Raw genomic sequence first — 12,416 nt, 5'->3', positions numbered from 1 at the left:
AGTATAGAACATATTTGTATTGCTTGTGTATGTGCTTTACAATAATAGCATTTGGCTATTTGTTATTAATCAATTGCTTCCAATTCTTTCGTATTAAATGTGTATCTGAGAAATAGGACAAGTTATAGATTAAGGTTAGAAACTATCAATCTATTAATATAAGTCTAAAGTTGGTGACGGGGGTAAGAACGTATTATGACATGTTGATATTTTTGTTTTCCCCCATATCTTTCCCCCTTTTTTCTGTACCTTTATATAAAAAATAAAAATTATAAAAAAAAATAAGAAGTGGGATTCGAACCACACCTCCATACAGAGACCAGAACACCCAGAGTCCCGACTGCAGGAAGGCATCTCGCCTTGAGTCTGGCGCCTTAGACCACTCGGCTACCCTGACACTGCTGTCAGATGATTTAGTCTTCGGATGATTCAGTCTTCAGTCCCCTTTGTACGAAAGCACCCTTCGCCCTGCCGTTCTGAAGTTCAACCGCAAACCCAAAATAACATTGGTTATTTATAGCATTTGTGTAGGAAAAGGAACTTTGCCCATCAGCTAAGAAGCCAGAAGAAGAGAGTCAGATGTTGCTCATTCCACAGTGGGAGATGGGCAAGGCCTTTTTTTTAATCTTTGACCCGGAATGTAGTCGCGGGACTTGCCTTTGTGTACATTCCTCCCTCTCGCGCTCAAAGCGGGTTCAGCTTTATGGCCTGGGCGACCCCACTCCCTTTAAACGCTTGCAGATTTCATCACCATCCCATTAATTCGATGTCAACAAAAGCTTCCTCCAGACTTCGAGTGATGTTTCGTCCGAGGAGGCTCGGTAGGATGCGAGGCGTTTGCCAGACTTTCTGTATTTTTCCCCCTCGCCTATCAATCAGGCCATTGTGGTCGGTGTGGGTTTTGTGAGCTTGTGAGAACTCGAGGCGCACAAAAGGACTTGCTCTTTGGAAGGAACATTGCCTACCCTGTCTCCAGAAAGGAAGGGTAATTACAGTGACTGACCCAAGGTAACCTCCTGGTGGCAACGGACAGTGGCGGCCACCCACGCTATTGTAGGCAGAGGTCAATAACCAGATCTCTCTTTTAAAAAAAATCTTTTAAGAACGCTGATTGTTAATTGCTATCATATGGCAATTAAGCAAAAAACGTCTTTTAACTACTCTATTTAACATTTTCCCCTCAGTAAATAATATTGCAATGGGAAACTTTATGGGCTGCGTTTAAAAAAAAAAACGAACGAAACTTTGAAGCAGCGATTTCCACTTCGGCATGTTGACTGAAGATCTGCTGGAAGCAGCAAAGGATCAGAAGGGGTCTGGAGACCAAGTCCTATGAGGAAGGGTTGAAGGAGCTGGGTATGTTCAGCCTGGAGAGAAGACTGAGAGGGGATATGAAAACCACGTTCAAGTACTTGAGGGGCTGTCATATAGAGGATGGTGCTGAATTGTTTTCTGTTGCCCAAGAAGGTTGGACCAGAACCAATGAGTTGAAATTAAATCAAAAGAGTTTCCGTCTAGACATTAGGAAAAATTTTCTAACCGTCAGAGCGGTTCCTCAGTGAAACAGGTTTCCTCGGGAGGTGGTAAGCTCTCCTTCCCTGGAGGTTTTTAAGAAGAGGTTAGATGGCCATCTGTCAGCAATGCTGATTCTGTGACCTTAGGCAGATGATGAGAGGGAGGGCATCTTGGCCATCGTCTGGTCACTAGGGGCGTGGGGAGGGGAGGTAGTTGTGAATTTCTTGCATTGTGCAGGGGGTTGGACTAGATGACCCTGGTGGTCCCTTCCAACTCTATGATTCTATGATTCTGGGGATCGTTCTAGGCTAGGGGGTACAGGAGAACACTGGACAGGCTTTTGGGGCCTCCCCGGGAGGCATTCCCATGCTTATGAGTGACCGTGTTCTCCTGTGTCTGCACACGGCTGTCCACTGGGAGGGTGCCGTGGCTCAGTTTGTAGAGCATCTGCTTGGCATGCAGAAGGTCCCAGGTTCAATGACCAGCATCCCAAGTTAAAAGGATCAGGTACCAGGTGATGCAAGACCTCTGCCTGAGTCCCTGGAGAGCCCCTGCCAGTCTGAGTAGACAATACTGATCTTTGATATAAGGCAGCTACATGTGAGAGTTCCACTCAGGGAGGTGCTGTGGCTCAGTGGCAGGGCATCTGCTTGGCATGCAGAAGGTCCCAGGTTCAATCCCCGGCATCTCCAGTTAAAGCGACTAGGCAAGTAGGTGATGTGAAAGACCTCAGCCTGAGACCCTGGAGCGCCTTGATAGACCAAGGGTCATGTTCCTTGTCCTCGAAGGGAAGAAAGCAGTAGAAGGCAGCTTCATGTGTTCATCTGAAGACTAAATCATCGTATAAAGCGTTAAGAGAACCGAAGACTAAATCATCTGCCTGGTTAGATGCCGTGCCTCGGTCTCACAGCCACCGTTCCGAACTATTTATTAACTTATTTTACAATATTTACATCCCGCCTTTCGGCCCTCACAAGGGGCACCAAAGTGCGTAACAAATTAAAACATACATTGTACATTCACTAGAGCCATTCGACCCAACCATATAACAACCCATCATTAAAACAATGAAAACCAGAATGTTTAAAAAACAGACATAAAAGCTGCAACTAAACATCTAAACAATTGGCAGGAAAGAGGGAATCACTGAGGGACCAATGAACGAAACAAATAAAGCCTTGACCTGCTGACAGAAGATAGCAACAGAAGGGGATAGATAAATCTTCTCGAGGAAGAGGAAGAAGAGTTGGTTTTTATATGCCGACTTTCTCTACCACTTAAGAGAGACTCAAACTGGCTAACAATCTCCTTCCCTTCCCCTCCCCACAACAGACACCCTGTGAGGTAGGTGGGGCTGAGAAAGTGTGACTAGACCAAGGTCAAGGGAAAGAGTTACAGAGTTTTGGTGCCACAACCAAGAAGGCCTTCTCCCAGGTTGCCAGCTGCGTAATCTCAGAAGGCAGGGGCACCCAAAGCAGGACTTCTGAAGATGACCACAGTGGTCCTGTAGGTTCCTAAGGAAGTGGGTAGTCCTGAAACCAAATAGATCTTTAAAGGTCAATTCTCATGGTTAGGGCTGTTGAGAGAAGGGAAAGTGGAAGAGGCAGGAAGCGCAAGCATGCAAGTATCTCCCAGTATTTTAGGGAGAGAACAGGGCGTTATATCTGTAACTGGCAACCAGGATCAAGTTAAATTCATGCCATCGTATTCCCTATTACTATGTATGGGTGTGAAAGAAGACAATGAAGAAAGCTGATAGGAAGAAAGTAGATTCCTCTGAAATGTGGTGTTGGAGGAGAGGGACTACCCAAAAAAACAAATCAGTAGGTTATAGATCAAATCAAGCCTAGAAGCTAAAATGACTAAACTGAGGCTGTCGTACTTTGGTCACCTTATGAGAAGACAAGAGTCACTGGAAAAGACCGTCATGCTAGGAAAAGTTGAAGGCAGCAGGAAAAGAGGACAACCCAACAAGAGATGGATTGACTCTATGAAGGAAGCCACAGCCCTCAATTTGCAAGATGTGTGCAAGGCTGTTAAGGATAGGACGTTTTGGAGGACATTGATTCAAAGGGACGCCATGAGTCGGAAGTGACTTGACGGCACTTAACAACGCACACACACGTCTGCAACATCCCAATTAAGCCAACTGAGCTGTCTTTGTAGAAACTATATAATTAGTCATAGAATTATTTGCTACGTTGGGTTGGGTCAATGAGACACAACTCTTGTCTGTGGTTAAGGCTAACTTGGGCGGACACTGTCTCATACAGTGGCCGGACAGCTACTGTGGAGGGTGACCAATAGGCCATACAGGCTAAGGCCTTCCCCTAAAACCGCCGCACTGGGATTCAGAGGCTCAGTGCCTCTGAACATGGAGGTTCCTTTTAGTCACCATGACTGCTTGCTGCGTCACTACGTCCATTGCCAGTGAATTCCACCTTTTAATCATTTGTGAATTTCTTCAGTGCCAAGGGAAGTAGTACAATTCTGTTTATGTGCCACGAAGGTCTAACAGCTGAGATGGCACATGGCAATCATCACTCAAAGACTGCAAGAAAGACTGATGGAAACCATCTGCTTTGCAATCAGAAGTTCCCAAGTTCAGTTCCCCAGAACCTCCAGTGAAAACGTTCTGACTATAGGGGAGGTCAAAGACCTCTACCTAACACCCTGGAGAGTTGCTGCCGGTCAGAGTAGACAGTGCTGACTTTGATAAACACAGTAGAAGGCAGCGTTGGTTTAGGGGCAAAAGCCAGGAGTCTTGCGATTCGATGCAGATTTGCTGTTTCGACTAGTAGGATAGGATAATGAGCCCACAAGCCCTCCCCAAAAGACTAAAACCCTATTAAGGGCCCGGCTATTTTCTGAGATGTCAATAGACATGATCCCACACGGTTTCAAGCTCATCAACAAACATTTTCCTATTTTTTTAAAAAATGCCAGAGGTGAAATTTGGAATATGGAACTCTGTCCATAATATTAAATTCCATGCTCATGCGACGCCCATCAGGGAAAGGCAGCCAAGACAACAGCCTAAACACTGATGCATGGTGTGGAGAGTGAACAGGGAGAAGCTTTTCTCTCTCACGCACAATAACAGAACACTGGGTCACCTGCTGAAGCTGGAGGGTGAGAGATTCAAAACAGGTAAAAGGACGTATTTCTTCACACAACGCATAGTGAAATTGTGGAACTCCCTGCCCCAGGATGTGGTGATGGCTGCCAACTTGGAAGGCTTTAAGAGGGAAGTGGACATGTTCGTGGAGGAGACAGCCATGGCTACTAGCTAAAATGGATATGAGTCATGATGCCTACGTATTCTCTCCAGGATCAGAGGAGCATGCCTATTATATTAGTTGCTGTGGAACACAGGCAGGATAACGCTGCTGCACTCGTCTTGTTTGTGGGCTTCCTAGAGGCACCTGGTTGGCCACGATGCTAACAGATTGCTGGACTTGATGGGCCTCAGTCTGATCCAGCAGGGCTTTTCTTATGTTCTTATGATGACCAACACAAGCGCCCGTATTGCTAATTGCAGCAGTGTTAATTGGTCTTACAGTTATCCTTTGACCGGAGACACCACTAATTCAGCCACAGTATTTAAATCACACAACTCGGCACATCTGCGGCTCCAAAAGAGGTGCTTCCTGGCTTGGCAAAGCAGTAAGCCGAATATTAAAATGGACGTTCGCCCACACACGCAATCAACTGGCAGCGCAGATCTCGTTGAGGTAGTGGGCTGGCGAGCCCAACGCTGATTCATCCCCCATGTAAGCCATATCTCTATTAATAGATTTGTAATACCCTAACATTTTATCTTGCTGGTGTGGGAGGCTCCCGAGGACGATAGGGCCCCAGGCAACCATCTCCATTGGTCCACACCTGCAGCAGCCGTTTAGTTTTAGATTTAACAACAGGAAGAGAGGAACAGACACTGAAAAGAATGAAGTCCAGGTTTCTGAACTGACAAGTTGGGAAGGGCCGTAGCTCAGTGGTAGAGCATCTGCTTGGCATGCAGAAGGTCCCAGGTTCAATCCCCAGCATCTCCAGTTAAAGGGTCTAGGCAAGTAGGTGATGTGAAAGACCTCTGCCTGAGACCCTGGAGAGCCACTGCCGGTCTGAGTAGACAATACTTTGATGGACCAAGAGTCTGATTCAGTATAAGGCAGCTTCATGTGTTCATGTTATTCCAATTTGATGAGGGGCATATATATTTTTTGTGTGGTCACCTTTCCTAAGAAAGCCGCCTGGGCCCCCCAAATGTAAAGTCAGATGACATACCTAGGGTTTGACCAATCCAACATAAGAACATAGGAGAAGCCCTGCTGGATCAGACCAAGGCTCATCAAGTCACATGAACACATGAAACTGCCTTCTACTGAATCAGACCCTTGGTCCATCAAAGTCAGTATTGTCTGCTCAGACCAGCAGTGGCTCTCCAGGGTCTCAAGTAGAGGTCTTTCACATCACCTACTTCCCTGGTCCCTTTAACTGGAGATGCCAGGGATTGAACATGGGACCTTCTGCATTCCAAGCAGATACTCTACCACTGAGTCATGGTCCAGCAGTCTGTTTCTACAGTGGCCAACCAGGTACCTCTAGGAAGCCCACAAAGACGACTGCAGTAGCACCATCCTGCCTGTGTTCCTCAGCACCTGATATAATGGGCCTGCTCCTCTGATCCTGGAGAGAATAGGGATGTATCATGACTAGTATCCATTTGGAATAGTAGCCATGGATAGCCCTCTCCTCCATGATCATGTCCACTCCCCTCTTAAAGCCTCCCAAGTTGGCAGCCATCACTACATCCTGGGGCAAGGAGTTCCACAATTTAATTATGTGTTGTATGAAGAAATATTTCATAGAATCATAGAGTCTGAAGGGACCACCAGGGACGTCTAGTCCAACCCCCTGCACAATGCAGGAAATTCACAACTACCTCCCTACTACCCCCAGTGACTCCCTACTCCATTCCCACATAATGGGGGGGGGGAATCCCTCCAGGATCCCTGGCCAATCTGCCCTGGAGGAAAATTGCTTCCTGACCCCAAAGTGGCGATCGGCATTTCCCTGGGCATGTAAGAAAGGGCCACGAATAGACAAACACTTCCGCAACCCTTCCGGCTCTCCCTCTCATAATCTGCCTAAGTTCACAGAATCAGCACTGCTGACTGATGGCCATCTCTGTGTGTGTAAAGTGCCTTCAAGTCGCAGCTGACTTATGGTGACCCCTTTTTGGGGTTTTCATGGCAAGAGACTAACAGAGGTGGTTTGCCAGTGCCTTCCTCTGTATAGCAACCCTGGTATTCCTTGGTGGTCTCCCATCCAAATACTAACCAGGGCTGACCCTGCTTAGCTTCTGAGATCTGACGAGATCAGGCTTGCCTGGGCCATCCAGGTCAGGGCGATGGCCATCTAGCCTCTGCTTAAAAACCTCCCAAAAAGGAGTTTTTTTTTCCTTTTGCCCGATTTGACTCTCTCACCCTCCAGCTTCAGCAGATGACCCTGCATTCTAGTATTATGAGAGAGGGAGAAAAGCTTCTCCATGTCCACCCTCTCCACACCATGCATAATTTTATAGACCTCCCCTTAACTGCCTTCTTCCTATGCTTTTTTTCTAAGCCTTAGACAGCCCCTAAGACCAATCCAAGGGAAAGGCACCGACACTCTCAATCAGTAGCGTGGCACAAAGATACGAATATTGTCCTCCAAGGCCAGGCAATGACTCAGCTATTATAAAAACTGTTACGCAACGCCTGTTTGCAGTTTGGAATAATTTAGCCTGGTTTTACGGACAGGAGATGAAAACCCGCTCAGTGTGGCAGCCTAATGATGGCAGAAAGGAAAGGGCAACACCACAGCTTCATACTGGCCTGCTGTACACCAAAGTTAAAAAGGAGGAGGAGGAGGAGAGAAGAAGGAGAAGAAGCAGGAGGAGGAGGAGTGGAGAGTAGAAGGAGAAGGAGGAGAAGCACTTCCCACCACCACTTGCCTTAACCTTTCTGACCGCTCAATTTCCGTACTTGTTGAGACAAGCAGCATGCTCAGCTCTCACACCTGCCTGCCAAACCAGTCTTCGTCTTTGGAAAGGTAAACAGATAGTCACGCTCCAGGTACCTGACCAGTTCTAAAGGCCTGAAGAAAACCCCAGAGAGGGGAAAGTATCACATGGCCTTGGTGCCCAGAATCATAGAGCTGGGACCACAAGGTTCATCTAGTCCAACCCCCTGCACAATGTAGGAGATTCACAACTACCTCCCCCCCACACCCCCAGTGACCCCTACTCCACGCCCAGAAGATGGCCAAGATGCCCTCCCTCTCATGATCTGCTTAAGGTCATAGTATCAGCACTGCTGATTCTATGAATCAGCATTGATCTCTGGCTATCAACATACAAACATAAGAAAAGCCATGCTGGATCAGACCAAGGTCTGTCAAGTCCAGCAGTCTGTTCACCCAGTGGCCAACCAGGTGCCTCTAGGAAGCCAAAAACAAGACAACTGCAGCAGCATTATCCTGTGTTCCACAGCACCTAATATCACAGGCATGCTCCTCTGATCCTGGAGAGGATGCGTATGCATCATGACTAGTATTCATTTTGACTAGTAGCCACAGATAGCCCTCTCCTCCATGAACATGTCCACCCCTCTCCCTTAAACCCTTCTAAGTTGGCAGCCATCACCACATCTTGGGGCAGGGAGTTCCACCATTTAACTCTGCATTCTGTGAAGATATACTTCCTTTTATCTGTTTTGAATCTCTCACCCTCTGGCTTCAGCAGATGACCCAGCATTCCAGTATTATGAGAGAGGGAGAAAAGCTTCTTCCTGTCCACTCTGACATGAACACATGAAGCTGCCTTATACTGAATCAGACCCTTGGTCCATCAAAGTCAGTATCGTCTACTCAGACCGGCAGCGGCTCTTCAGGGTCTCAGGCAGGGGGGGTCTTTCACATCACCTACTCTCCTAGTCCTTTTAAGTGGAGATGCCGGGGATTGAAGCTGGGACCTTCTGCATGCCAAGCAGAGGCTCTCCCACTGAGCTACAGCCCCTCCCCTAAAGGAGTATCGTCTACTCAGACTGGCAGCGGCTCTCCAGGCTCTCAGGAAGAGGTCTTTCACATCACCTACCTGCCTAGTCCCTTTAACTGGAGATGCCGGGGACCGAACCTGGGACCTTCCGCATGCCAAGCATAGGTTCTGCCACTGAGCCACAGCCCCTCTCCTCAAACCCCACTCTTCCAGGTCCCACCCTCACTCCAAAGGTTTTCCTAACCCGGAGTTGGCAACCAGCCGTCGAGGGGGGTGACCCCCCCCAGCCAAGCAAGCCGGAGCAGGGGCAGCCAAAGACGCCCCCCCCAAAACCCCACCCCTTTCCCCACGCGCATAAGGAGCCACCTGCTCTCTGCCCGGCCCCGTCGGGGCAGCCGGGCAGGGAGGCCCCCTCTCTCCCTCCCTCTCCTGTCCGCCCCTTCCTTGGTTCCTGCCCCAGGGCCAGAGCGTCCGGAGCCGGCCAAGGTGGGACTCACCTCCCTCCGACGGCCGGGACTGGACGGGCTGGCAGTGGCCAGCGCTGTGCATGCGGCAGCAGGGCTGAGTCCGAGCATACTTTTATAAACCTCTAGCATGTCTCCCTTTAACCACCTTCTTCCTAGGCTAAACAGCCCTAAGCGGGTTAACCGCTCCTCCCAGAGAAGTTGCTCCAGCTCCCTGATCATTTGGGCTGATCAAGTACATGGATTAGCCACACACACACACCTTGTTTCTATTGCATAAACTTCTTTGCGGTTTAAAAAGCATTTCTTCTTCCTGGTTCCTGACATTCTGCTGATTTTGGGGTGGGGGGTCGGGAGGAAAGCTTGTTTAAAGGTTCAAATCTCCAAAAAGGCAGCCCGTTTTCTGCCCTTGCCAACTGACTCTCCCCCCCCCCCCCGGCAGTTTCACAGCGCTGCAATTAACAGCGTTCTGCAAGTCATGCCTCGGGCAGCAGAGAGCCTCCCAGAAAGCCGAGCCGTTATTTTCCAAAAGGAGAAAAACAAATTCATGTAATTCCGATCCAGGACATCGTTACCACCACTCCTGAAGAAAGCCCACCCCGCAAGACTGACCCCAACATCTGCAGGCCAGACAGAGAGCTTCTTTTTCAGACATCCCTAAAGACGTTTTCTTTTTTTTTGTCCAGGGAGGAAGAAGCTCAGAGCCCATGCCAGAGTCTTCCTCTGGGAAGCAGTGAGGGGAGGGGCCGTGGCTCAGTGGTAGAGCATCTGCTTAGCATGCAGAAGGTCCCAGGTTCAATCCCCGGCATCTCCAGTTAAAGGGACTAGGCGAGTAGGTGACGTGAATAGACCTCTGCCTGAGACGCCGGAGAGCCGCTGCCGGTCTGAGTAGACAATGCTGACTTTGATGGACCAAGGGTCTGATTCGGTATAAGGCAGCTTCATGCGCTCATGTGAAGCTGGCCCTTGGTTGTTTAGAGGGGGGCGGGGGAATCTGATCTGTTGACAAAAACAGCGCAATTCCACAAACCAAACCTCCCGCAAATATTACACATGGTCATGCATTCCTTCGTGAAGGTTTTGTTTCCCCGTGATATTTCTGATGCAACCGGGGATGGGATAAGACGCCAGGATTCAGAAACAAAACAAAAATCATATTGTATCGATGTTTTCTACCCACTAGGGGGTGCTTTACAGCTTTGAAATACTTTCATGCTTCTGCTGGCATTTAATAACATAATTGTACTCTTAAGCACCCAGAACTAAGGACAGTATAAAATTACTGGAAGCAGTGTCCTGAGAAAGGTTTACAATTTAACAAAATGTTTTTTTTAAGTGACGGGGGGGAGGGACAAGAAGAGTAGAAATGGATTACGGGGGGGAAGAATGCCAGTTTTAGGGCATTTCTCCCAATTTAGTACGTGCATAAACTTCTGTCCTGGGGGAAAAAAATGTGCCAGAGTTAAGCGTAAAGAAATTGTATTGCAGATAAAAGTATTTTTATTTAATTCATAGGCTTTCACTCCCTGTCCTTCTGTTGTTTTTGAGCCATGTACGAAACTGGGAAGGGCAGCCATGAAGGAGCTAGAAAAGATTCTGGAGTGTAAGGATGTGTCACTGGCCACCAAGATTAAGTTAATTCATGCCATCGTATTCCCCATTACTATGTATGGGTGTGAGATAGGAAGAAAGTAGATTCCTTTCAAATGTGGTGTTGAAGGAGAGGGTTACAGATACCCGGGACTAACAAATCAGTGGGTTAAAGATCAAATCAAGCCTGAACTGACCCTAGAAGCTAAAATGACTAAACTGAGGCTGTCGTACTTTGGTCATGTTATGAGAAGACAACAGTCACCGGAAAAGACAATCATGCTAGGAAAAGTTAAAGGCAGCAGGAAAAGAGGAAGACCCAACAAGAGATGGATTGACTCAATAAAGGAAGCCACAGCCCTCAATTTGCAAGACCTGAGCAAGGCTGTCAAAGCTAGGATATTTTGGAGGACTTTGATTCATAGGGTCGCCATGAGTCAGAGGTGACTTGACGGCACTTAACACACACACAAAACTTATGCTAAGGACATCGCAGTCCATACTGGAATAAAGCCCAATTCAGACATGGCTGAATATATTTAAAAAAAAATTATCAATGAAACCAGCAGCAGAGCCGCAGGTTCCGCACCGCTTCTAGACCGAAGGACCTGGCATAATCGAAAGTCTCTGGGACAGTCAGACTTTCAGATCAATAAATAACACTGTTTATACAGGCACCAGAGCAAAATTAACTAACAAATGTTTATCAGGGCTGAGGTAATGGAAAGCAGAAAATAATCCCAGACTGTTAGTCAGTTTTGCCCAGTGGAAAGAGTTCCTCCCACCCCTACACACGAAGCAAAAAAGCAATCCGCAGAGCCTCTCCGAGAGGGATTTTTCTTGGCCCGCGAGTGGCCGTCCCTCCCCGCTCGATGACAACACTTGCATCTCAGGCAGCGGCAACCTCGTACCTCAGAGGAAGACGGTGAGCCTTTCCTTTACACCAGTGGCCCTCGACGACCAAAGCAAATTTAAAAATAAGCCCCACATTTGAACGCTCGTATGCCGGCAGAATTCTGCCCCAGAGCTGTGGAGCCATAGCTGGCCCCAGGTTTGAGAAGTTGGAAGCGAGTCGGGCAGGCCCTGCAGGGTAGAAGCCGGAGAGATTCAGGCTACGAAGCCAAGGGGGAGCACACGGACGCCATTCCAGGCTGGGTCATCAAGCCGAGAGGTCCATGTTGGAATAAAGCACAATTTGGACAGAAGCAAAGACGGTCAGGGTTCCAGGAAGTGAGGGGGAAGGGCCGTGGCTCAGTGATAGAGAATCTTCTTTGCATGCAGAAGGTCCCAGGTTCAATCCCCGGCATCTCTAGTTAAAGGGACTAGGCAAGTAGGTGATGTGAAAGACTCCTGCCTGAGACCCTGGAGAGCCGCTGCCGGTCTGAGTAGACAATACTGACCTTGATGGACCGAGGGTCTGATTCAGTATAAGGCAGCTTCATGTGTGGCCTGTGAGCCAGCCGAGGCAGCCCCCCGCCCCAATCTGGGCTGGTGAGGCATGGCCTGGTCCAACCAAGTGACATTTATATCACATCCAGTCCTCGTAACAGTTGAGTTTGACACCCCTGGTCTAGAAGAGGCTAAATTAAAGGGCTATGTTTTTAAATCTGAATTTTAAGTGCACCGTAGAACACACTGATTTATTTCGTTTTAATTCGTTTTTATGTTGTTTCTGCAAGGCTGAAGGAGGCCTACCCTCCTTGGTCCTGACATCCGACACGCTTTGGCCGATTCCGATTATCAACTCCCTACTGACTGGTTTTTTCGGTCTGAACCCGCTCTTAAAAGCCTGTGATTTATAAGCTGTATTT

The 12,416-nt window shown here is 48.1% G+C and overlaps 1 protein-coding gene across 1 annotated transcript in view; it reads right to left on the bottom strand.

Annotated features, from left to right (window-relative positions):
• MKLN1 (muskelin 1) overlaps positions 1-12,416 on the bottom strand; it is a 106,641-nt gene that overhangs the window by 37,608 nt on the left and 56,617 nt on the right. The window lies entirely within an intron of this gene.

Source organism: Euleptes europaea, chromosome 3 (genome assembly GCF_029931775.1).
Source record: "Euleptes europaea isolate rEulEur1 chromosome 3, rEulEur1.hap1, whole genome shotgun sequence".
NCBI lineage: Eukaryota > Metazoa > Chordata > Lepidosauria > Squamata > Sphaerodactylidae > Euleptes > Euleptes europaea.
Note: the sequence above shows the minus strand (reverse complement) of the source record. Positions and strands in the feature narration are given on the sequence as shown.